Here is a 27,534-nt window from a genome sequence, read left to right on the forward strand (position 1 = left end):
CTAGCACTTGGTGATGGCAACACCCAAGTGGTCAGGAATTGTTTTCAGTCTGGCTTCTGAAACTTTAGATAGCAATAAGCACAAAAATGTTCAAAATAATAATAAATGATGCAGTAGTTGGCCCTTGCAGTAAGCAGTGCTGAATCTTAACGACTGAGATTAAAGGTCAGAGAGTCTTGCTAGCTCAGCAGTTTCAAGCTGGCACTGGAAGAAAACATCCATAAATCTGGAGCCAGATAGGTGGTGAAAAGGGCCAAAAAGGAGAGGACCAGCATCAGGGAAAGAAATCTGAGTGAAGTGAAGAAGCTAAAGGAAAGCAAAGACTCAGGAGAATAACAAACTGTGTGCAGGTCCCAAGAGGATAAAATCGCTGTCTGCAAACTGTCATGGACATACCACAGCTTCTTTGTGATCTCAAATTGTCAGGGCAGTGACATGAAACTCTGAATGAGTTGAATGCTTTCCTGGCTTGATTTTCTTCATCTTAGTCAAATTATTCTATGAGTAGAGACACACCCTTTGTGTACATCCCTGTGACATGAATATATGCTATATACTCTAAAATTGACTAATTCATCCCTTTTAGGATTGGTGTCATTTATTTTAAGTTTGTCTTTGATACAAGCGACATCCTTCATCTTCATTACACTGAAATGCAGTTCTCCCAACCTCTCTCAAAAACATGTATCCATTTATGTTTTCAATTTACTTTGTGCTATTTTTCAAAAAGTCAGGTCACGACCTAATTTCTAAAGCAATCTTAACAGTGCTTTATTGTTCAGCAGTGACTTATACGATTAGAGAATCCATCGGGATTCTGTGGTTGTTTTTGTTCTTTCTATAGCATCTCCTTTGCCAATATCTCATTCTTTGTGGTTTGCAGTTCAGCATCTTGAATACAAATTCACACAAGGAATGGGTGTTAGACTTTAGAAAATCGCAGCTCCATTTCAACAGCCACATCATTTCTTAGAATTTGTGCTCTCTTATTGTGAACTTCAACCATATAAATATAAAAAGGCATTCAAATACTTAAATACAACATGTACCTGAGATTAACAATGCACCATGGTTTTCTTTCAGCCATGACAATGGTATCATCATTCCTAAAAAAAAAAAAAAAAAAAAAAAATTCAAATAATTCATTAAAAAGCAAGTGGACTGAAAGGTTGATACTCAAATGATTAGATTAATGAATAAGCCACTTTTCTGGGAACATTATGGACATTACTAAGATGTGAGGAAAGAAGCCTAAGAGTGTGACACAGCCATAGATCCCATCTACACCTGGAATCCCAATAAAGAGCAATTCAGTTCCAGAAATATGAAGTAAAAATATTTTTAAATCCTCAGTTTACTTGTTGCCCACATGCCTTGCAGCAGGTTTAGGAAGGAAAATAGGCACTGAAAGGGGCAGTAAAGGGACAGAGAAAATGAACTTCTTATTAACTTAAATGGCATTCATTTAGCGTGAATGTTAATGGCACCAGGACGCGGGGGATCAGAAATGGCTGTGCTAGGTCTCTTGTTAGATCTTAAGTGCTGAAGTAACACTGATGTGGAAAATGAGAATATTTTCACACTGGAACAGACAATGACCTTGATATGTGAATTGAAATGAACTGACAATAAGACCAAACTATATATTAATATTTTTCTCAATTTCAGACATTGTCTTAAACCATATCATGTAATATTCCAAAGCTGAGTAATACCTAAAAATTAAAATAAATTAAATTTGCTGTAGATGAGGTAAAGGCTGTGGTGTCATAAATTGTCAGTGCCTAGAATTTACCTTCATGTAGATAATCTATTAGTTGAAATAATTATTTTATGATTCTATGGGAAAGAAACATAGACTGTTGATATAGGAAAAGGCTGAGTGTTAAATATGTATTTACTATCAAATATAATTTTATCATGCCTTTTAGAATACTTTGTTCTAAGTGAAAAAGATTAGATAAGATGGTCTCAAGGGATTAAGATTCTTTACTAATAATACATTTAGTGAGCAGATATATATATTTAGTATTAGTAACAGTATAAATCAAGTCATTTATATTGGAATACTCATTGGGAAAATGTCTATTAAATTTGCTTGCTTTTCATTCATTCATATATCAATTTCTTTCTTTTTCAATTTTTAAAATAAATATTTCTGGTAGCTTATATCATAGTTTGGAAAAATATAATTCATTGCTATAAAAAGACCAGGAAAATATAAAACAGGGAGAAAAATGTTTTCTAAAATTAATTTTAAAAAGTGACTTAGTGCTTCAAAGTGGCCAGAGCAAAAGAAATGGAGATATGTTTCGTTACATAATTTTTGTTTTTAAGGAAAAAATTGATGTAAGTTTCTGAAAATAAACATTTTTCCCTTTGGACTTTGGTCTGAATTCTATTTCTTGAGTGCATCTTCTCAAATAGTCATAGACTCATGTATTGGAAAATACCATTAGCTATATAAACATGGCAATGCAATACCAATTTTTATAGCATGTAGTGATTTGATTTCTAGATGTTTCACCATAGTCGTGGCCCTGTGGTCACTCTTCCCTAGTGACACTTATCACTTGTCCTATGTCTCCCATCTTCAGAGCAGAATATCAAGTATTCTCCCACATTTGCTCTCTCCTTTTCTAACTATTTTTAAACTATCTTTTATCCAAAGATTATATTGCAACACATTAAATGCATGCTAATTTTTCAAATGATAAAATGACATCAGAGAGTTGTGAAATCTCTTCCTGGCTGTAAAAAAGGGTTTTTACTATATAATTAAATTAATAAAATTGTTACATTATTAACAGCAGGTCCCTAGATTAAAAATATATATATTGATGGTAGAGGGACATTTTAGGTCAGCTGGGTTGGCACTTAGGAGGGAAAGCTGGATGTGAAATGAAGGGAGTGAAGAGAAGCAGGAAACCATGAGGGCAAACTGGAACCCACATCTGTCTCTCTTCACTTCCAGCCTCATGATGCTGGTGACCTATGGGAGAAGCTAGTGTCTTATGATACAATGTTACATGTGCATCTGGACCAGGGCTTGGAGAAGCTAAGGAAAAAGATCTGGGGGGAGATTGAGGAGTTGTAGGTTTGGGTACTACCCATAAAGTAAGCCAGTAGATAATGAAAATGTGCATGAATGGCCTTACTGCCTAGAGTTCTGCACGAGCCTTCAGAACATAACAATTACTGCTTCTTCACATCTGCTTTCCTAATCCTGTATAGATTATTTATATAAGGTAAATGGCTAAGCCTTATGTAAGTTTTTACGCAAGATTTTTACATGAGGTAAGTGTCCAATCCTGACCCAGAATTATACAAGGAAGAAAATTCTGGGGCATTTGATTCTAATTTATCTACAATGACACAGCATAAGGCCATCAGAGACGACTCCTCGTCAATTTGGTATCCATGTGCACCTCTTTTATTCATACTTAACTTCTTCACTAGCCTTCTCCCAAAAAATAAGATATAACTATCAATATTTGGGGGATGTTTTTTCCTCTTCTAACTGAGCATACTTGTATTTAACTACTGAGATATAAGGTTAACTACTTTTAATCTATCTTAAGGGACATGGAAAAAAAGAAGAAAAATGATGACTATATCCACACATTTGTTCATATCAAAATAAGGCCAACATTAATAAAAATTACAGTTCTTGTTTCTATCTCTGGTCATATGGTCTTAGCTGGTGTCTGAAACTATCTTCTACTATGCATTCTGTTCTCAGAAAGCACCTCAGCTGATAGTGGTCCCTTGCCTGGTGGGGTGACCCAAGACTTAATTCTAGAACGGTATAAACCAGTAGAAGTTCAGCTTTTACTAGATTGTTGTAGTTTTACATTAACTTTTATCATAGGCCATGGAATTATTAAGATGCTCCTCTGGGTATTACCTGTATTCCAAACATACTCATTCACATTCCCTTTGTGGAATAGCAGCCCATTTACCCCTTGAAAGTCAAGAAGATAAGTCCCTTCTTTGCCTGGCAATTCATTGGAATCAACATGAAGAGCCCAAACTGGCCTGGTGGCAGTATCAACTTCCAGTTTTAATAGAACCATGGCTGTGTCCTCTGGTGGAAGCATCCTTCTCTTGGGAACTAAGCCCTCTGGACCAGCAGACACAAAGTTGTGGGTTTGGGGTGAAAACACTTTGCCAGTTCATCATTAGAAATGAGAGAAACTACTTCATTTTTATCCTCAATTCTCAGGTATATAATATGATATAATTCAATCTATCTCTAAGATGTATTTTTATTTATTTAACTTTATAGAGGTACAATTTGTGTATAAAAATGCATAGATTTTAATTGTATATTTTGATGAGTTTTCACAAATTTATGCAGTGTGTATCGACTCCTAAAATCAAGAAATAGAACATTTTCCATCACTTTTCATTTCCTAAAAGTTCCCTTATGTCCTTTCGCTGCCAATTCCCGTTCCCTAGCCCTAGGCAACCACTTATCTATTTTATATAAATATAGATTATTTTTGTATTTTCTATACTTTCATAAACATGGATCATAGGGTAGTTATTCTTTGGCATCAGGATTTCTCAACTCAGGAAATTTTGTTTTTTCTTTTTCAGGGTTCATCCATCTTGTTTTATGTATCAGAAGTTCATTCTTCTTTTGAGTATTATTCTGCTGTATATCACAACTTGTTTATCCATCTCTCCATTTATTGACATTTATGTAATTTCCAGGTTTTGGTTATTATAAAAATGTTGCTAAGAATATTCTTGTACTTGTCTTTGTATAGACATGCTTTCATTTTTCTTCAGTAAATACCTAGGAGTAGACTTTCTAGGTCATATAGTAAGTATACATTTAGCTTTATAAGAAATTGCCAAACTTTAAAAAAAGCGATTTATTATTTTACATTCCTACCAAAATTGTTTGAGCATCTTAGTTGCTCTATATCTTTGCAAGCACTTGGTATTATTGCCTTTTTAGTATTACCCATTTTAATACGTTGACGGTAGTCTTTCATTGTGGTTTTAATTTGCATTTCCTTAACACTAATGATGTTGAGCATTTTCCTGCACTCATTGGCCACTTGAATATCTTGTGAAGTGTCTGTCCAAATATTTTTACCCATTAAATTTTTTTCCTTTTTATTGAAAGAATTCTTTATATATTCTGGATATCAGTCCATTATCATATATAAGTTTCCAGGTTTTATATATATAAATATATTATATATATTATATATGTATAACCTATACACACATATATGTATGATATACACATATATTCCATTCTTTGGCTTGCCTTTTGATTTCTTAACCATAATATTTATAAAGCAAAAGTTTTTAATTTTGATGAAGTTGAATTTATCAAATTCATGGCTCATGATTTTTTGGGTTTTACCTAAATAATCTGTCTATTCTGAACTCACAAATTTTCCTCTATAATTTCTTCTAGAAGTGGTAGAGTTTTAGTTCCACATTTAGTTCTATTTTTAGATAATTTTGTTTATAATGTGAGTTAAGGATTGATGTTCATTTTTTCCCATAAAGAACATTAAGATTCTCCTTTTCTTATTGTGTGAAATATCAATATTGCCACCTCAATATTATTATCTGGACTGTACACACTTGTTTTATTTTATTTTCAACTAGTGTCTGTATTTAAAGTGTACTTCTTATAGACAGAATATACTTGATCTTGCTTTTTGATCTAGTCTGACAAAATCTGCCTTTTGATTGGAATACTTAGTCTAACAATAGAAAATTTAAAATAACATTTACAATCACATTAAAAATAGAAAATATTTGGGAATAAATTTAATACAATATGTGTAAAATCTGTGCAATAAGAACTATAAAACTATGCTGAGAAAAAATGGAAATACTGAAATAAATGGAAAGATGTACCACATACATGTACATGTTCAACTAAAATCATGCATTTTTTTGTGTATGTGCATGTGTGTGTAAAGGAAACAATTCCCAAAAAGAAAAATTCTTATCTCATATAAGCAATTTTTTCACTGTGCCACACAGCAATTAAGTGGTAGATTTGAATCCCGAATCCAGGTTCATCAGAATCGCAAACCCATATTATTTCCAATACGTGAAACTACCTTTCTGTGTCTACTTATAATGCTGAAATATTGCCTAATTGCCAATAACTTCTGTCTCGTTGAGCTGAAAGAGAATGATGCATTGGTCATATTACCTGGATCAGGGTTGGTGCCCAGTGCATTGACCTTTGCTTGGTTTCTTCCTAATACCATGTGCTCCCAGCTAGGTAGGAGATGAGTAAGTATCATCTCAAATCTACCTTGAATTTATTTCTGGCCTTTCTATCCTGCTCCATTGATCTATATTTCTGTTTTTGTGCCAGTACCATACTGTTTTGATTATTGTAGCCTTGTGGTATATCTGAAGTCACGGAGCCTGATTCCTCCAGCCCCATTCTTCTTTCTCAAGATTTCTTTAGCTATTCAGGGTCTTTCATATTTCCATACAAATTACAATTTTTTTTGTTCTAATTCTGTGAAAAATGCCATTGGTAATTTGACAGAGATTGTACTGAATATGTACATTGCTTTGGGTAGTATAGTCATTTTGACAATATTGATTTTTCAAATCCAAGAACACAGAATATCTTTCCATTTGTTTGTGTCATCTCCAATTTTCATCAGCATCTTATAGAACCACACATCTATAGTCAATTAGTCTATGACAAAGGAGGCAAGAATATACAATGGAGAAAAGATAGTTTCTTCAGTAAGTGGTGCTGGGAAAACTGGACAGCCACATGTAAAAGAATGAGATTAGAACATTCTCTAACACCATACCCAATAACTCAAAATGGATTAAAGACCTAAATGTAAAACCAGATACTATAAAAACTCCTAGAGGAAAACATAGGCAAAACACTCTTTGACATAAATCGCAGCAATATCTTTTTGGAGCCACCTCCTAGAGTCATGGAAATAAAAACAAAAATAAACAAATGGGACCTAATTAAACTTAAAAGCTTTTGCACAGCAAAGGAAACCATAAACAAAACACAAAGACAACTTACAGAATGGGAGAAAATATCTGCAAATGATGTGACTGACAAAGGATTCATCTCCAAGATAATAAACAGCTCATATAGCTCCATATCAGAAAACAAACAACTCAATCAAAAAATGGGCAGAAGACCTAAATAGACATTTCTCCAAAGAAGACATACAGTTGGCTAAAAGGCACATGAAAAGATGCTCAACATGGCTAATTATTAGAGAAATGAAAATCATAACTACAATGAGGTATCACTTCACACCAGTCAAAATGGCCATCATGAAAAAGTCTACAAATAATAAATGCTGGAGAGGGTGTGGAGAAAAAGGAACCCTCCTACACTGCTGATGGGAATGTAAACTGGTATAGCCACTATGGAGAACAGTATGGAGGTTCCTTAAAAATCTAAAAACAGAGCTACCATATGATACTACAATCCCACTCCTGGGCATATATCTGGAGAAAAACATAATTGGAAAAGATACATGCACCCCAATGTTCATAGCAGCACTATTTACAATAGCCAGACATGGAAGAAACCTAAATTTCCATCAACAAATGAATGGATAAAGAAAAAAAATATATATATATATATGTGTGATGGAACATTACTCAGCCATAAAAATAATGCCATTTGCAGCAACAATGGATGGACCTAGAGATTATCATACTAAGTGAAGTAGCCAGACAGAGAAAGACAAGTATCATATGATATTGCTTACATGTGGAATGTAAAAAAAAAAAAAAGATACAAATGAACTTATATACAGAACAGAAATAAACCTGCAGACATAGAAAACAAACTTATGGTCACCAAAGGGGAAAAGTCGGGAGGGATAACTTAGGAGGTTGGGATTAACATATACACACTACTATATAAAATAGATAACTAACAAAGACCTAATTTATAGCACAGGGCACTATACTCAATATTTTGTAATAACCTATAAGGGAAAAGAATCTGAAAAAGAATATATATATATACACACACACATACACACACACACACACACACGAATCACTTTATTATACATCTGAAACTAACACAACATTGTAAATCAACTATACTTTAATTCAAAAATATGTAAATAAGTAGATAAATAAATAAATAAAAGAACTTGGATGGGGGAAGAAAATCTACCTTGGATTACACTTTAAACTGCTTTTTATCAGATTTCAGAAGGATCCCAGGAAGTCTTCCTTGAATCACTTAATAAGAAAACTAAGAATTATAAACTAGGAGACCTGAGAGCTTTGGAAACTTCAAGGATATCTGTAGCTTCACCACAGTAGTTACATCTGTCACTCCCAGTCTATTTCCATAAGAGTTAGTGGGAAGCATTTCCCATGAGATAGTCCAGAAGGCTTTTTTAATGGATTAAGGCAGCAGAGGAACTGAGAAAACGGTCTCCTACTGTGGTGGTAGACTTGGAGGGAAATAACCTAAACAATAGCACAAACAATAACTTTAAAAAGCAGAAGAAAAAATAGCTTCAGAAAAAGAAGAAAGGGGTCCAAAGTAAGCCAAGACGGGACTGTGCAGACTTTAGGTTTGAGGAGAATTCTTACCCAAGGCCAATTTATGATTACTTAGCAGCTGGAAGAAACTTCAGACTGACAAAATTGTAATAGGACTGAATATTTCTCAGGCTAAACTTAATTCTAAAAGATAGGAGTAAAAAAAATGGTCAAGTGAAGAATATTATCATACTTTTTATGGAAATTAAGATTATTTACTTTTTATTTATTTATTCTATAAATACTATTTGACAGCCTACTAAAAACTGTCTTGGCAAGATACTATAGGTAAATAAATGATTCAGATATGACCTCTGCCATTAAGGAATGTACTGTTTAAGGAAAGAAATACATAATAAGATGTTTATAAAGTAAGTACTATATCAGGTTATGCTAAGTTATGTAGTAATAAAACAACAACCCTCAAACCTATGAGGCTGTGCACAACACATTTTTATTTGTTTCTCATGCATTGCCTGCTGTGGGGCAGAGTGCCTCTAGAAGGTAGGCATCCTCCACATGTTGGTTCACTGTTCTAGCTACTTTAATCTTATGACAATCCCACAACAACAGGTGATTTCAAGATCAATCATAACAGAGGAAGAGGGAGCTGGAGAGTACAGCATCAGAGTTAAATATCACACCAGGAAGTGATAATTGTCACTTCCACTCATTTCATCATTCAAATAAGTTGTATGGCCTTGCTTCATTTCCTGACAGGGATATATGCCCCATGTGCCTGTAAGTAGGGGAGAACCGGGTATTGGTGAAAAGTACTCGCTCCTACAGTGTTTTATATGATAGAGGTTTAGTTAAAGGATTATGGTCACTAGTCAGTTAATAACAGAGGGTAAATTGGCCACTGTTTGCCTTTTCTTTTAGTTGTGGGAGTAGGTAAGACCTGAACAATATAGGAAAGGGAAAAGATAGGAAATCATTCAAATGAAAGTCTCCCTGTGCACTCTAATCTCTAATCTAACGATAACAAATATGAATTTTGCACCCATTTGTGTAAAGTCTGTGTGAAATGCAAAATAAATAGAAGGTACGATTTTGGCTCTTAAAGATCTTAGAACGTAATGGGGAGGTAAGGCAAACCTAAAGAAATGCAGTAAAAGCTGATCAATCTGATCAAGTATAACTGGAAATAACTGGAAATCTTTCTTCTTTCCCTACATATATAGGATGACGATAATGATAACTTTGAGACTCTGCAAAACCCTAAAGTGCTTTCAGAATCATTAAAGGAAGATTAAAATATTTTCAGTATCGTTTAGGTTTGAGGCTATTACTGAATTTTAATACTACACAATGGGCCATTCATGCAGTGTATACTACATATCTCTATTAACTTGAACCTGTGATGAACTAGAGTAGCCCATTCTCTGATCATTTATAAACAAAATTAGAGAAACAGATAAACATTTGCTTCTAGCAACATCTGCACAGAATTGCCTATGCATATTGAGCAATCATGGTGATTTATAATGGGAGTGAGATGGAAGTAGGTAAAGTAGGAGTTTATATAAAAAGGCTATCTGAAGAAGATGAGTACGTTTTTACTGGAGAGGTGGGAGATATTTTGGAGCACAGTGAGCTAAAGGTGGGTAGAAGCATTTTAGAAAAAAATGAGATTTGGAAACAGATGTCACACTAATTTTGTTTGTGTGGCTAGAGAAGAGTATATAATGGAAAGTAGCAGGGGCAAGAAAGGTCTAATAATGGGTAGAATCTTCACACTTATGACCAGGAGTTTTTATGTGGTCAAAGTGCAAATTAAAGTCCATTCATGTTCTCAGAAGGCAGGCTTGGAACTTCAGTTCCTGGATTTGTTTTAAGATAGGTTGGATAAGGAGAAGCTGCTAAAATGGTTGATGCTGGAATACAGACATGGATTCCCAGGAACTGCCAGAATAGAAGGTGAATCCTAAAGACTACAGGGAAGAATCAGTATATTTGGTATTCCTTAGGTTTCTGTCTTAGGTACTCTTCTTCCACTATTTAAGTGATCATATCCATTGGAATGATGTCATTTACCATCAACAGGCTTATAACTCTTATCCAGAAACAGGAAAAGCATCATATAGTAGTAAAGTGTGTACTCAACAAATGTTAACTATTAGTATATGTCTATCAAAATCTATTTATTTGAACCAAAATTTGTATATCCATCTGCAGTTTGGTTATCTCCACTTGAATACCTAGAAGAAAACTCAAGCTCAACCGGTCTAAAAGTATCCTCTCCCCATCCTGACCCACTCTTGTGCTGTGTTCCCTTTTCATTCAGCCAACTGAATATATCTCCAACGTGTATATCATTGTATCTTCACATTGTTTGCCTCACAGTACATGTCCAAATATATGAGTATGTGAATATGAAAAAAGACTAGATAAGAGCAACAAAGAGGCTTAAGTTTTTAATGTGGCTCCAAGGTTGTAAACTTAGGCAGAAATGAGGCTGGGAATTGTAGGGGAAAGAGTATGGGCATGAGAATCAGGTTTCAATTGTTGATATTACTTGAAAGTTGCTTAACTTAGCAGATACCTTGTATTAACAAAGCACAAATCATCAATAAGGCCTCAGAAAAGGCAATTTTTTCTACAAGCAGTCCTTCATGGCTTTCAAACATTTCCACACCTCACCAATTTTGTCCTCCTCTCCCTCTAAAAGACAGCACATCATTGTGGCAAAGAAAGATAAAACTCTCTGCCATCATAGAAACCCAGGGTCTTCTTGGCTTAAAAATAAGAGGTGACATCCTCTAGAGAGGTTCCTGAAGGACACAAGTTGGCATCATTTTATAGAAGAAAAAAGGACATGCTTTGATAGATGGATAATAAAAGCATGGGGGAAGAAGATATTTCAGATGAAAGAAATAACCGACAAAGAGGGTTAGTGAAGGGTCAAAACAATATATGAAGATATCAACATTTCTTGCACAAACATTCAATAAAAGTGTCAACAAACAAAAGCCTGGCTGGCAATAATACAGCCAAAATGGGTAATTAAGTGAAGAAAGTAGTCTAACTGAGCTCAACATGGCTATTAACACTTATTTACTGGTCTCAGAAAAATAAAATACTGAAAGACAAGAGTTTGAAGTGAATCAAACGTATCCAATTTACAATCAAATGAAAAAATAGTGGGCTCAGAGCCAAAAAATATTCCTCAATTAAGCTTCTTTCAATGGCTTTAATTTAACCAGCTGGATTTTTATTTAAAGCTGTAAAAAACTACTATTTTATTCAACCTTTTGAAAAGCAGGATTCTCCTTTTAAAGGGTAATCTATTTCTTTTTATAAAATGAAAGTCAGCAATAACTGGTTTTCTGCACACACGGAAACATAATAAAATTGACACAGAGAAATAGAAGGCACAGTCCCTATTCTCAGAGTGAAGACATTCTATGAAGAAGAAATACATGGCAAATGGGATATATAGCTCATGGGAATGCAGCTTACTGGACTTGCCTCAGTTTTCAATTCAGAGATGCTAGTCAACTTAGGTGTAAGGTGATAATTGAGGTTCTTTGTTTAATATAACATTATAATTTTGAGGATGACTCCTCAATAAACTGTAGCTTAAGGTCAAAATGTTCCAATTAAGTAGTCCTCTTGTCATATACTAATATACACAGTATAATTTAGTAAAATTTTCATTCCTAAATACATAAAAATTATTTAAAATTCTGGAACTTGAAAAGGTAAGCCTTTATCATCTGGAAAATTCTCTTTCATAAGAATAAAATCGGATGTTACTATACCAGGAAACATATTTCATCTTTCATCTTGCTTTTAAATTTTAAGATAAAAATCACAGTATAGGGCTTCCCTGGTGGCGCAGTGGTTGAGAGTCCGCCTGCCGATGTAGGGGACACGGGTTCGTGCCCCGGTCCGGGAGGATCCCGCATGCCGCGGAGCGGCTGGGCCTGTGAGCCATGGCCGCTGGGCCTGCGCGTCCGGAGCCTGTGCTCCGCAGCGGGAGAGGCCACAGCAGTGAGAGGCCCGCGTACCGCAAAAAAAAAAAAAAAAAAAAAAAAAAAAAAAATCACAGTATAAATATATAAATATATACGATGTTCCTTTTTTGGGGGGGGGCATGAGTTTGTTTTTTTTAACATCTGTATTGTAGTATAATTGCTTTACAATGGTGTGTTAGTTTCTGCTGTATAACAAAGTGAATCAGCTATACATATACATATATCCCCATATCTCCTCCCTCTTGCATCTGCCTCCCACCCTCCCTATCCCACCCCTCTAGGTGGTTACAAAGCACCGAGCTGATCTCCCCGTGCTATGCAGCTGCTTCCCATGTCAGAACATTCAACATGAAGGGATAGTTTAATAGGTTAAAGTTCTGATTTTTTAAATGTTGAGCAATAATGTAATGTTTTATCTCTATACATGCATATGAAGTTGAAAAACTGTGCACTTGACAGATAATTCAATCCAATCAGCAAATATTTGAATCCCTACCACTGGCAAGTTTGAATGCTGTAAATGTCATAGAGTGGAGTGATGTACAGTCTCTGCTGTCACTCACTCAGTGGATGGCCACTGTAATGGCCCTAGAAGGAAAGAAGACAATATAAACTTATAGATAACTAATACAAAGCAGAGTCAACTGCAAAGCAAGGCAGGGGGTGGGGGGAAGTACATTTAATTGGAGAAAATCAGCATTGGCTCCACAGAGAAGACCGCATTTTATAAGAGCTTTGAAAGATAGGTAGAATCAACCTATAAAGAGATAAGGTAGTAGGGCATTTTAGGGACTGTAAAAGGACAAGAAGGAGGTAAAGAATCAGATGGATTTGGGTGAAATGCTGAGTAATACAGTTCTAAACAAAGGATATTAAATAGAGAAACTGGTAGATAAACTTGGGTTAGCTTGAAGGCCTAAGAACAGGGAGTACTTATGTCCAAAGGCAGAAGATAGATGTCCAGCTCAAGAAGAGAGGGAATTCACCCTTCCTTCACCTTTTGGTTCCATTAGAACCCCCAATGTATTGGATCATGCCCACCCACATGGGTGAGGGTGCATCTCTTCACTCAGTCTACTGAATTAAATGCTAATCTCTTCCAGAAACACCCCACAGATATACCCAGAAAGTGTTTTACCAGCTGTTGGGGTATCCCTTAGGCCAGTAAAGTTGACACAGAAAATTAACCATCACAGTGGCCTTTTGTGTCTGCCTTCTTTCACTTAACATACTGTTGTCAAGGTTTAACAGTACTTCATTTCTTTTCGTGGTCAAATAATATTTCACTGACTGGATACACCACATTTTGCTTATCCATTCATCAGTTGATGGACATTGGGTTGCTTTCACTTTTTGCCTATTATGAATGATGCTGTTGAGAATATTCATGAACACATTTTTTTTTGGCCATATGTTTTATTCCTCTTGGGTATAGAACTAGGAGTGGAATTGTTGGGTCATGTTAACTCTTTAATATTTTGAGGAACTTTCCACCGTTTTCCAAAGTGGCTGTACTATTATATAATCCCACCAACAATGTACGATATTTGAGGGTTTGATTTTCTTCATATCTGTACTGAAACTTGTAACTGTTGGTTGCTTTTTATTTTAGCCATGATAGTGTGTTAGAGTGGTACATTGTAGTTTTGATTTGCATTTCTCTCATGACTAATGATTCTGAGTATCTTTTCATGTGCTTATTTTTGCCATTGGTATATTCTTTCAATAAATGTCTTCAAATTACTTGCTTATTTTAAAAATTGGGTTATTTGTCTTATTTTTGAATTGTATGAGTTCTTTATAGGTTCTGGATATAAGTCCCTTATCAGATAAATAATTTGCAAATATTTTCCCCAATTCTGTGGATTATATTTTCACTTTCTCTATAGTGTCGTTTGAAACACAAGTTTTACATTTTGATGAAGTCCAATTTATCCACTTCTTAAAAATCATTTGTGCACTTAGTATCATATCTAAGAAGCCATTACCTAACCGAAGGTAACAAAGATTTACTCTTATATTTTCTTCTGAGAGTTTTATAGTTTTAGCTTTTATGTTTAGACCTATGATCTATTTTCACTTAATTTTTGTACGTGGGATGAGGTAGGGTCCAGCTTCACACTTTTACATGTTGACATCTAGTTTTCCCAGCACCGTTTGTTGAATAGATTATTCTTTTCCCATTGAATTATCTTGGCCCCAGAGACACAAATGTGTTTTAATGGTCACCATACAGGTTTGAGCACATACTTACCCTTTACTAAATTCTTCCAAAAAGCTTTAAATATACTATTTAATTTCTAGGTGAATGTTTATGGGAACATGGATGGATTAATTTCTTGTGTGTAAGTTTGGTGGTCTTAGAAATTGACATAAAAATTTGGCCTTGTTTCCAAATTAGGAAAGAGGACCCCATTCAAATCTAGAAGGCAAATCTCTATTTCAGAGTCTGCTTCTCGGAGAATTATTTAAGAAATCTCCAATAAGGGGACAGGGTCTCTCAGTAGAGAGGCTTATGCATGGTAAAACATAATTAGGAGCCCATGATCTCCATAGACAGACTCACTCAAAAAACAGAGAAGAGGAAGGCTCCAACTATACCTGCCAGTTTCTCCTTCCAAACTCACTAGTGAGGGTAGAGTGAATGAGGGGATGTAGGAAGACAAGGATTGCACTGCTAACACATTACATTGTCATAGTCATCCATATGAAAAGAAACAGAAGAGGTGGAAAATAAGCATTTCCCCTCAAAACTTGTACCACATACCTCCTGTAAGGTGCCAGGCTCTGGTGTAGGTCTTCAGTTCTTTCCTACTCACCTTCCTACCCCACCTTCCCAAGGTATTCTGTGAGGAGAATCTGATACTTAACTTGTTTACTTATAGCTTTAGATGAGGGCTTACCACATAAATAGTATAATTGCTTCTTTACTTTGAGGTCTTTTATATGAATAGTTGGTCATCACAGGTGATGAATGTTTCATTTCCTTTCACCCAAAGACCAACTGACTTATGAACCAGCTCAAAGCAAAGGATAGACTTGTTGAGAAACTTTTTTTCTTTTCTTTTTTAACCACTGTGGAAAAAAAGGCCATTATTGCTGGATTTTTTGTCTAAATACACTCTAAATTTTGGATGAAAATTGATGGCAACCCTATTTTGGGCCAAGAATTCATTTCTGGGTCCTACAAAGTGACATTTTGTCTCTACTTTATAAGGAGACAAAGGAAAATTGTTCATTAACATTTACAAGCTGTTTCTTTATATCTGTGGTCTGATGAAAATGAGCTGGGAGGCAGAAAGTGCAAATTGAATTTCCATTTCTATCACTGGCTCCATGTGTGACCTTGGACAGAACTCTTAATTTCCCTGAATCTATTTTCTCCATCTGTAAAATGGGGACAACAACAATAGTGGATATTTGCTTCATTGCTTAGTTTCCTATACATAATTTTTAAAAAGTCTCACTAATGAGAAGGATACATTTAAATGGTTCATATGAATAAAAGTTGGAAAATACAAAGTTTCATATAAATGTGAGTTCCAAAGGTGTGATTCACTTTAAGGAACACACACATTTTTGAAAATCTGGCATAAGGTACAGCACATTATATTCTTTTCCACTTTCAAAATGATGGTGTATCCACATTAAGAACTGTTGACTTTAGCATGTAAGAGTAATCATTAAACTATGTTTTTAGTAACATGGTTTTTTCATAAAGCAGATATGTCCTTTTTTCCCCAAATTTTGGTACAACCAGTTTTCTAGTAATTTCTAGCTAGGTTGCAGCAGACTTTTGTCATATGTGGTTTTGTGTTTCAGAGTTTAGCATAATACCCAAGCCTACGTAATAATAAGTTAGTTATTATACAGTTCTACAGTATAAAACAAACACATTCAGGGGTTGTTTTTAAAACTCTAAATACTTTGTAATACAAAAAAAAATTCATTTCATGTTTTCTTTAAATAGGGAGCTCATAATTTCAACTACTTAAAAAATTTCAAGTTTGCACAACTTATAAGGAACACATCTATCTCAAGAACAGGCAAATTCTGCTCTCACATCAGGAAAATGAAAACAGTATTTCAGATTACTGTTGGGTCTTTGGGAGCAGAAGGGTCTCTTTAGATGCAGCATGTGGCTTTACTTCTCCCACATAAACTTTCATTATAAAAATGTCCAGTAAAAGAAAAGCTCTTTTCTGTTTCCTAGATCATACTGTATCATTTACCTGTGGAATCCAAAGAGGTTTATTTTAGCTTCACTTTCATTTTGTGATATTCAGGGATTGAGCATATGATCTAGTTCTATCGTTCCGCATATTACTTCAGTTGTCTTAGTAGGTAATGTTTAGGTTAACCGTGGTTTTGTTGAAATAATGGCTACTTCAAGCGCCTTCATTCCTCTCACAGAGTGGCTCACAGAATAGATGAAAGTCAAGGGGAGGCTAAGCTGCCCATTCAGTAGCTGTTATCAAAAATAAAGACTGATTCATGGGTGCTCTTCCCAGATATTTTTATTTTTCTGTTTTGGGAGGTGACCTGGGAATTTGGACTGAAAAGGAAAACAAACAAACACAACTTTCCAGGTGATTCTAACATCCAGCCATGCATGAGAATTCTGTCTGAATCCTGTCTTACAGTTTTTTGAAGCGCTCCATGAATTCACAGTAAATGTTACTTATGTGATTGTCACCCTGAAGTTCCAGCACCAACATTTTGCATCTCCAGTCCAGACTGTTTTTGGCCCCTTTCCTACTCATTGTATTTGAATGAAGCTGGTGCTTGGCCTCTTGACTTTCATATGTACTATAAACACCATGTTTATTTCCCTTATGTGTGTCTTAACCTGGAATAATTTGAGAATTAGGCCTGTATCCAAGTTCTTAGGCCATTTATTAATTTATTCTTTCAAAATGTATATAAACATTTTGAATATATAATATGTACCAAACAGGTACATTTTATTACAGACATTTGAGCACAAAGGATGGGGACCCCCAACTACAATAAATCTCTCTGAAGAAGAAAGCATTAAATGGAGACATAAAAGCAGGTGAGGTGGAAAGGGCAAAAAGAAAACAAAAAATGCAGGATATAAAAAAGGTGAAGTTTTATTGACTATCCCCTTAACCTGTCACATACTTTTGCACTATAGGTAGTGCAAATTTAGTAGTTAGTATTGTTTCTTTCTTTTTAATTAAAGACTATTACCCTGATTATTGGAGATTAATTCAAATTCCTAATTCAAAGCTCTTAGGAAATACTAATATCAAGCAGAAATTTGAAAGGCAATCCTTGAAAACCCTACCAGATTGAATAGCTCTGACTCTGTTTTGCTCTGCTGCAGCCTGTGTATAATAATAATATAGGACATTAACTGAAGATTATTTTCAATCTGGAACATCCTGTTATGTCTTCAAAATGGCATGCTCATATAATCATCTTATTCTATAATGTTGTTTCTGCCATAATAGGCCACTCTTCCTATTAACCATGTCACAGACTATAATATCAATGGCAGTGATTGAGATCCAAGTGAAATGTGAATCGGGTGACGTCTGAATTGGAACTGGATCCTTGAAATTAGCTAATACATTGACAAAGCTACCCACAATCCAGACTTCTTGGTAGCTTTTTCAACATCAGCCTGAGAGCTGAAAGTGCTTTGGTCAGCAGGTGGATCTGAGGAAGGTCTTAGACTCTTGCGCTACTAGCTGTGCCCTTGCTGAATTGAATGGCATTTCTGTTATTCCATAGATAATGAGGCGAGATGTGCTTATTATAGCAATGTATTAAAAATAAAAAAGCCACATTTTAGCAAACTAAAATTATAATTAAAAGAAAAAAGAAGGAAAGCTTCTGCATAAATAGTACCCAAATTTCAAGGGGCCAATCCTTAGAGGACAGAGACATCAGGATTCAAATTTGTTGAGTAATTTTCCTAGGCCACACGGCACCAAACATATCATCTGAGACAGATTTTCCTTTGATTTCCACTTAGGTTTAATGGTTGAATAATCATGGCTCATAAGTTTATCTTTAATAACAGTCACAGCAGACAGTTTATTAGCAGATTCTGCAGGCTGCGGGGTTGTCATTTGCTGTTATAGTGATTGTCTGTTTTAAATATCACAGCTGCTGGTGTTTTTATTTATTTATTCATGATTTGATTCCTGCCTCTCCCACATCTCTGATGCTCAAAGGCAAGCTATTTTCCCTTTCTCTTTGAATTGTGAAAGGCTGCTGTGACAGCCCCTAGCCCAGGCCGTGGAGTGTCACACAGGGTCCTATGGTGCTGAACAAAAAGCCACGTCTTCCTGAATCTGGCAGAGCTCTTTATGAGAGCCCAGCCTTCTTGTGGGGGGCTTTCTCTGTCAGTGAGTGGCGGGCATGAACGGAATCCTATCAGGGGCTCTGGGCCAGTGAAGACCCTTCTTCATGTGTTTCTTGGCCAGGAGAGTGGAACCACTGGGAGAAATGCAAATGCCCGGGCCTCCACTTTCCTGTGCAAAATGAGATACCACTGTGAATAAACATAGGAAGCACTGTAAGCTGCAGTTTCTAAATTCAGCTGAAGAGAAAGCTTGGTCATAATACATAGCATCTTTCATTGAGTTGTGAGGGGACAGGCTTGTATTGAACAGATGACATTATTTCATTCGTCTTCAGAAAAGCCCTGTGAGGCAAAGTGTATACAGAGTGATAGAATTTTGTAAAGAGAAAGATTGGGGCCTCACATTCTCAGCATGACCTGGAATTAAGCATGGAATTAAACGGGCTGCTGCTGGGTAGCTGATTTAGGGAGCTGAACATGCCTCAAATACCAATATCTTTCCCCTCTACCCTGAGGAAATATGCCATGCTCCCTATACCACCTGCATAAATAGAACAATGTCCCCACCTGATGGATAGGAGGTGGGCAAACTCTGATATTCTACAACTTAATGTGTATCCCCTGGACAGAGGGCAAATGAAACGTACATAACAAATTTCAGTTAATTTCCTATGAGCAGGCTTGGATCCCTGGGGGGCCAGTGAAAGCAGAGAGAAGAAAGACCTAAGAAAGGAACAGTGAGGAAGGAAAACAGGAGACACATCCCACCCAGGTATTGATCTTTGGAGGGACATGTTCTGCCTCCCCCCCCCACACACACACTAGAAGGTATCTACCAGTTTCTTGCCTAGTTCAGCAAAAAGGAGACTCAGATCTCTGTGCCCCTTGCTGCTTTGGGAAAGGGGAAGGTGCAATCTGCAAAGAGACAATCATCCTCCCCTTTACTGCCAGCAGCAGATTTTTTTTTTCTCTTTTTGGCTTCTCTGCCTTTCAGTAAGTGCTTTTGTAAAGTAACAGTAAAAGCTAACGTGCAATAATATTTCAGAAGTTAATGGTGGGTGCTGAGGATTATGGAGCACTTTAATTTTTACTGTTGCTTTGCTAATATCTTTATCAAAACAATGAACACCAGGAAGTGGTATCGATTGGTAAGCAGAGCCAGAACGAGGACTCAGTACTGTGAGCCTTTCTACCTGCCTGGCTTCAGATGCACTCCCCAATGTCAGGCTGAAATCAGAAAATGATGTTCCTTTTAACAGGTGAGGTGCCCCTCATAATGCCTGGGAAAAAGCAGTTTCAATGTCAGCAACATCATTCCTCAAATTTGGACAGCTTAGTGGTTCTCAAACTCTGTCCCTAAAAAACCCTGGGAGCCTGCAAGCTGGGTGCCAATGTTCTAAGGCTGAAGTCCAATAATTAGTCATTCTTGACAAAATAGAAATGTAATAGACATAACATTAATGTAGCAGATATGGTCTTTGTTTTATTTTAAGTTTCTTTGCCCATAAATGTTTATAAAGCCTTTGGCACTTGATGACGTTTACTAAGGAATGTTGGCCAATCTTTATTTAAATTATTTGTTGACTCTATGATAAACTGTTGATTCTACTTTAAGATATTGAGCATTCAACTGATTTTCATCATGGACACACTACTTTGGGCTGAACCACCAAAGATTATGGCAATCACCTCCTAACAGATCTTTTTGCTTCTGCCTTTGCTACTACATAGTCTATTCTCCACACAGCAGCCAGAGTGAGCCTTTGAAAATGTAGGTCCAATGATGACACTTGCTCAAAACTCGGCAATCATTCCCCATCTCATTGCAGAGGAAAGCACAAGTCTTTATAATATGCTACAAGGCCTTCCATGGCCTGGCCATCCTGACTTTGCCTGCCCCTCTCCCTTTCCTTCAACCTGCTCCAGGCACTTTGGCCTCCCAGCTGCTCTCTGAACATGCCAGGTAAACTCACACCTTAGAGCCAGTACCCTATTTTTCTGCCTGAAATGCTTTGCCCCTAAGATATCTGCTTGCCTGAAATCATTCTTTCTTTCCAGCTTTTGCTCAAATGCCACCTTCTCAATGCAACCACCCTGCTTAATAGTGCAACTTGTCTACCCTTCCAACTCCCATTCCCTCTTAACCTGTTCTACCTTTCTTCCATTACACCTATTGCCTTCCAGCATTTTAACCCACTAGAATTAGAATGTCAATACCATGAGAACAGAAATCTTGGACTTTTTCTGTACTTCACATCTTCTAGTAAATGCTCCAGAAATATTTGTTGAATAAATAACTTCTATTATGTGCTAAACTCTAATATTCTGAGGATACAAGCATTAACAAGTTATACATGCTTACTTACAGTTCAGTGAAAACATATAATTTACAAGTAGATGCAGGAAATAGAACAGTGCAAAGTAACATATGAATAATAATGGAAGAAATCATCAAGAAACACTGAGCTGAGTTTAATAGTTTTGTGTGTGTTGCGTGTACTTACAGTTGTAATCTTATTCTTCACTACATTGTAGTTTTCTACTATTAAAACGGTTCCTCTGGGCTTCCCTGGTGGCACAGTGGTTGAGACTCCACCTGCCGATGCAGGGGACATGGGTTCGTGCCCCGGTCCGGGAAGATCCCACATGCCGCGGAGCAGCTAGGCCCGTGAGCCATGGCCGCTGAGCCTGCGCGTCCGGAGCCTGTGCTCCACAGCGGGAGAGGCCACAGCAGTGAGAGGCCCGCGTACAGCAAAAAAAAAAGAAAGAAAAAAAACGGTTCCCCTGATGAAATTGAACCCATCAGTATTCACTGTGATCTCCAAGGAACACTGACTTTCAGATGCTCCACACCTGAGGAAATTTAAGCACTGCTATTTGATTGTATGGTGATTTTAAAAGGCGTTCACATATATTTTTCTTATCTAATCCTCAGAACCACCTTCAAAATGCAGGTCTTATGTGTTATCTTCTTTAATGTGTTCTCCCTGTTTTGACTTTCAAGCTTTAAGCAATGATGTTTTAGGTAATTTTCTAAATTAACATGCCTACAGGTTCTATGAGATTCATATGTGTGGACGTGAGTGTGACGGCTGTTACCTGTGTTCATTTTTTTTTTTTCTTTTTTTCAACTTCAGTCCACCATTATAGGTCCTTCTCTCAAAGTAAGAATAAATTCTGCAATAATTGCTGGGAATGGGATAAGTATATCCTAACTTCGTGGAGTCAGCTGGGCCCCAGGCTTTGGATTCTCTTCTCTTTCAGTTCCAAGGACATTTATCCCGTAATGATTGTGTAAAAGGCATGGTTTAAGTAGTTATAGAAAATACAAGGATCAATAAAACAGTATCCTTGTTTCAAGAGCTTGTACTCAAGGAGGGGTGTCAATGGTGTCAGCAGTGGTGAAAAACACTGTTTTTGCAAGGTGTGTGTATAATTTTTAAATCAACTTTTCATTTTAGGGTAGATTTAGATTTACATAAAAGTTATGAAAGATGGTATAGGGACTTCTGGTATATTCCACACCTAGTTCTCCCTATTATTAGCATCTTACTTTATTATGGTAAATATTATAGCTAATGAACCAATATTGATATGTTAATTATATTTTTAACTAAAATCTATACTATATTCAAATTTCCTTTTTTTTTTTTTAACTTAATATCCTTTCTCTGTTCCAGGATCCCATCCAGGATACCATGTTGCATTTAGCCATCATGTGTCCTCAGGCTCCTCTTGTCTTGTTATGACAGTTTCTCAGGCTTTACTTGTTTTCAATGATTTTAACAGTTTTGAGGAGTACTAGTCAGGTATTTTGAAGAATGTCCCTCAACTGGGATTTGTATGATGTTTTCCTCATGATTAGCCTGAGGCTATTGGTTTTGGGAAGAAGACTAGAGTGAAGTGCCACTTTCATCACATTATATAGAGTGGATGCCATCGGACTTACCCCTGTTGATGTTTATCTTGATCACCTGACTGAGGCAGTGTTTTTCAGGTTTCTTCACTGTAATCCCTGTGATTTTTATGTACCCTTTACCTTGACCAAATCAGGATTATGTAGAAGCTTCCTTGGACTTTCTAAGTTTAGCCTCTCCAAACCCTGAATCAGCTCACTTTCCTCACATTTCCAAGATTTCCTATGTATCTTTTTGTCTTTTTGCATGCCAGATATTTGTCTGATGTCATCCATGAAGAAACTGCAATTTTAAGAGTAGAGGGTGTTTTGTTTATTGCTTTTTTTTTTTTTTCCCGGTACGTGGGCCTCTCACCACTGTGGCCTCTCCCGTTGCGGAGCCGGACGCGCAGGCTCAGCGGCCACGGCTCATGGGCCCAGCCGCTCCGCGGCACGTGGGATCCTCCCGGACCGGGGCATAAACCCGCGACCCCTGCACCGGCAGGCTTACTCTCAACCACTGCGCCACCACGGAAGCCCTGTTTATTGCTTTTAACTAGTGACTCGGGTTATCTATGAAATCAAATACTTTATTTTGAAAGCAATCAGGCTAAGGAATCCAAAAATAAGACTAATGATTAATTTTACAGATTCACAAAATTCTAAAAAGTAGCTTAATTTCAAGTTAGAGATGTAATGCACATGCATTGTTTAAAAAGTTGGAAAACAGAGAATTCAGTCATTTTTCTTTTTTCTTTTTTTTTTTGCTGTACGCGGGCCTCTCACTGTTGTGGCTTCTCCCGTTGCGGAGCACAGGCTCCGGACGAGCAGGCTCAGCGGCCATGGCTCACGGGCCCAGCCGCTCCGCGGCATGTGGGATCCTCCCAGACCGGGGCACGATCCTCCCAGAACCCGTGTCCCCTGCATCGGCAGGCGGACTCTCAACCACTGTGCCACCAGAGAAGCCCTTCAGTCATTTTTCTACATTTCTAAATGTATATATATTTATCCATGTATCTACATATCTTCATTTTCTTTTGATTTTGGGAGATGATCTTATAGGTATAGTTTTGTATTTTGTTTTTTACCCTGAATTTTCTCATTAAACTTTGTTTTAAAGGGTCTCAAAATTCAAGATTTTTGGTCAAGTTTTTCCATTAAGAAGTACAGATTTTAAAAACTAACAACTTAAAATTGCCACAGAAAAGAGCCAAAACATCCTCTTTTCCCTCTGAAGGTTTTGAATTGCATTGTTATCATTAACCAAATTTTGCTATTCAGTGGCCAGTTGAGAGAAACAGTTCTGAGACCTTCTACCACGAGTCTGATTAAGACTAGGATGGCAGGTATTAGGGATAATATTATTGTAGCCTACTAAGTTTTATGAGCAGACTTAGTGAACTTACCCGCTCCAGCAGCTTTCTTGTCCACTGATTTGATGACACGCACGGCAATGGTGTATCTCACATCACAAACAGCCAAATGACCCAGGGGAGGATAGCCAGAGTTCAACACATGGGCTTCCAAGCAGCACATCAACCGTGTCAGCAACCAGATTTCAAGAATTCGAGGCCATCCTTTAGCTTCTTGCCGGAGTAGCGATCAATCTTCCCCTTCAGCGCAGCAAACCTGCAAGCAATGTGAGCTGCCTGACAATTCAGCACAGGTTCATAGCCAGCACTGATTTGGCCTGGGTGGTTTAGGGTAATCACCTGAGCACTGAAGCCAGCTGCTTCCAATAGTGGGTCATTTTCTCTATCACCAGCCACAATGCCAGGATGAATATTTCTGACAGGCAAATTCTTGACACTGAAGCCTACACTGTCCCCCAGAAGAGCTTCACTCAAAGGTTCATGGTGCATTTCAACAGACTTTACTTCAGTTGTCATGTTGACTAGAGCAAAGGTGGCCACCAGGCCAGGTTTAAGAATACCAGTTTCCACCTGCCGCAACTAAGATCTGCCACAACCTAATTAATTAATTAATTTAAAAAAGAGTCTCTTTCCAATATGGTAACAATTCACAAGTACTGGGGTTTGGAACTTAAACATATCTTTAAAAAGAAAAAAAGACCACCAGTCTCCACTCAACCCACAGGGACAGTACCAGTACCACCAATTTTGTAGATGTCCTGGAAGAACAAACCTAAAGGCCTGCCAGTTAGAAGAATTGGTGCGCAGGCCACAATCTGGAGATTTGAGCACTGTGGTTCCACTGGCACTGCCATCTTTATGGGTGACTTTTGTTCCCTTGAACCAAGGCATATTTGTACCTGGCTCCAGCATGTTTTCTCCATTCCAACCAGAAACCAGCACAAAAGCTATGTGTCTGGATTATAGCCAATTTTCTTAATGTAGGTGTTGACTTCCTTAACGATTTCCTCATTATCCCTCTGGCTGAGGAGTAGCTCAGTGGAACCCATTTTATTAACGCCAATAATTAGTTGTTTCACAACCAGTATGTAAGCCAGAAGGGCATGTTAATGGGTCTGCCCATTCTTGGAGATACCTGCTTCCAATTCACCAATACTAGCAGCAACGATCAGTATAGGAGAGTTAGTATGGGATGTGCCTATAATCATGTTTTTGTTAAAGTCCCTGAGTCCTAGGGCATCAATGACTGTCATGTACTACTGGTCTCATATTTTCACATGGAATTATCAATGGTGATAGCAAGCTCATTAAGCATTCCGTTTACCCAAGACCCAGGCATACTTGAAGGAGGTCTCTCCCATCTCAGCAGCCTCCTCCTCAAACTTTTCATTGGTTCTTTTGTCAATCCTACCACATTTGTAGATCACATGGATAGTAGTGTTGGACTTGCCTGAATCTGTGTGTGCAATGATGTTGATGTTAATATGAGTCTTTTCTTTCCCCATCTTGGCTTAGATTTAGTGGTGGTTTCCATGGCACCTGTGTTCTGGAAGCAAACATGTTGCCAAAAAGCTGCACTAAAATTAAATATGGAGGATTTCCCTCAATTAAGTTTAAAAAAAATGGCCAACTCCAGTATAAGCATTTAATCATACGTTTAGTGTTTGGAATTTTAGTTAGGGAATTTATAATTATTTCCTCTCTCATCAATTCTGTGATGAATATATTTGATGTATCTTTTGAATAATCTTTGAATGCATTTTTTATTATTTCCTTATTATAGTATCTATGTCACTAGAATTCACATTCCTGGAGGTGGGCTGGATTGTAAATTCAAAGATTACCATCTTCCTTTTGTTGACCTAGAAATAGGACCATTGCTGTAAGACAAGGAAAAACACCTCACTTATTTGGGGGTGTTAGGAATAGCAATTCAGAAGACACAGATTTGGGTAGAAACCCAAATGTGCTTCAAGAAGAGCTAAAAACCAAAGAGTTTTAACAGGAAAAAGGAGGAAGCTTACATAAATTGTTTTGCAAGAATTATGATTGATGTTGGCAGACTGGAGACATTCTTATCTGTACATGGTTGGTTGCTAAGGCTGTCACTCTGAGAGAGTTCGATGTGCAAGCATTCTTTAAAGATGTTGTGGCCCAGTTCAAATTCATGTTCCATCTGGGTGGAGATGTGCATAGGCCCTGTTTTCCCAGTGGCCTCCTGGCTTCATTTTACTGTTCTGTTGGCATTAATGACTCCATTTTATTCATTTCTTCACACTTTTTTTGAAAATCAAGGTAGCTAAGCTGGTGCCTCTGAAGGAATAGAATCTGACATAATGCACTTTCACCTCTAAGATTCCATGGTACTATGATCATTGGCTATTTTTTCAAGCTTTTTTAATGGATTTAATATTTTATACATATATGTGTACCTATAAAATAAGGAATATATATAAAGTGTATATATGCTTTAATGTGGATATTACAACTTAGACCATGATCCTACAGAAATTAAAATACAGATTTCCCCAGAAACTGCATAAATTATTGAGTTAGATATTTCAAATTACATGTTCCATATAATTCACTCAGGAAGAAATAAGAAAAAACCTGAATACTGTTTTGGGGAAAGAAGGTAGAACTTGAATATTAGCTGATGTGATTCTTTCAGTCAGATTCTATAAACATAGTTGAAAACAGCCTAGATTACAAGGTAACAAGTCAATAACACATGCTCACCACTTCAAATCAAGCTCTCAAATGCAGGCATTGTAAATATGAAGTGATTCTCCCAGTACAGTTCATGCGGTTCTAGTCTTAATTGCTACTGTAGTGAGATTCATTTTAATCCTATTATTGATCTAAGAAATAGAGAGTCTGGATAGGGTCCAGAGGAAATGAGAATTAATAAAAAACCAAAACCGATTAATGTGTTGACTAGGAAACATTGAACTCATTGGGGTTATTGAGTTTGGAGCAGGCTAATGAGAGACTTAATATCAGTTTCTGACTATATAGGTGAGACTATGGTATGATTAACTGTGTGTAACTGATTTCATTTTCCACCAAGGAAAAGGCACATTTACACGAGCATGGATTTGCCTTGGTCTTTGAGAAGATAGAATAGGCTAGGAGACAGCTACAATTTGTCATCAACCGTAGGATGCATTGTAGCCAGGAGAAAGAAGACTCATAGCTTATCAGGAGAGGCCCCATGAAATGAATGGAATTGCAGTACAGAACAGCATGCAGACAGGAAGTGATATCTGCTCCCCAATCACACAAGTTTTAGATAGTATTACAAATAATGATGAGGAAAACTTCTGTCCATGAAGAGCAAACCTCCCAACACCAAGCCCCACTCCTCCTGTTCAGTCTTTTATAATTGGTTTGGGGGCT

General features: G+C 36.9%; 1 pseudogene; it reads right to left on the reverse strand.

The window, feature by feature from the left end:
* On the reverse strand, positions 1 to 25,640 carry LOC132528482 (elongation factor 1-alpha 1-like; annotated as a pseudogene).
* Between the last annotated feature and the right edge of the window lie 1,894 nt (positions 25,641 to 27,534).

The sequence above is a fragment of the Lagenorhynchus albirostris genome, chromosome 1 (genome assembly GCF_949774975.1).
Source record: "Lagenorhynchus albirostris chromosome 1, mLagAlb1.1, whole genome shotgun sequence".
NCBI lineage: Eukaryota > Metazoa > Chordata > Mammalia > Artiodactyla > Delphinidae > Lagenorhynchus > Lagenorhynchus albirostris.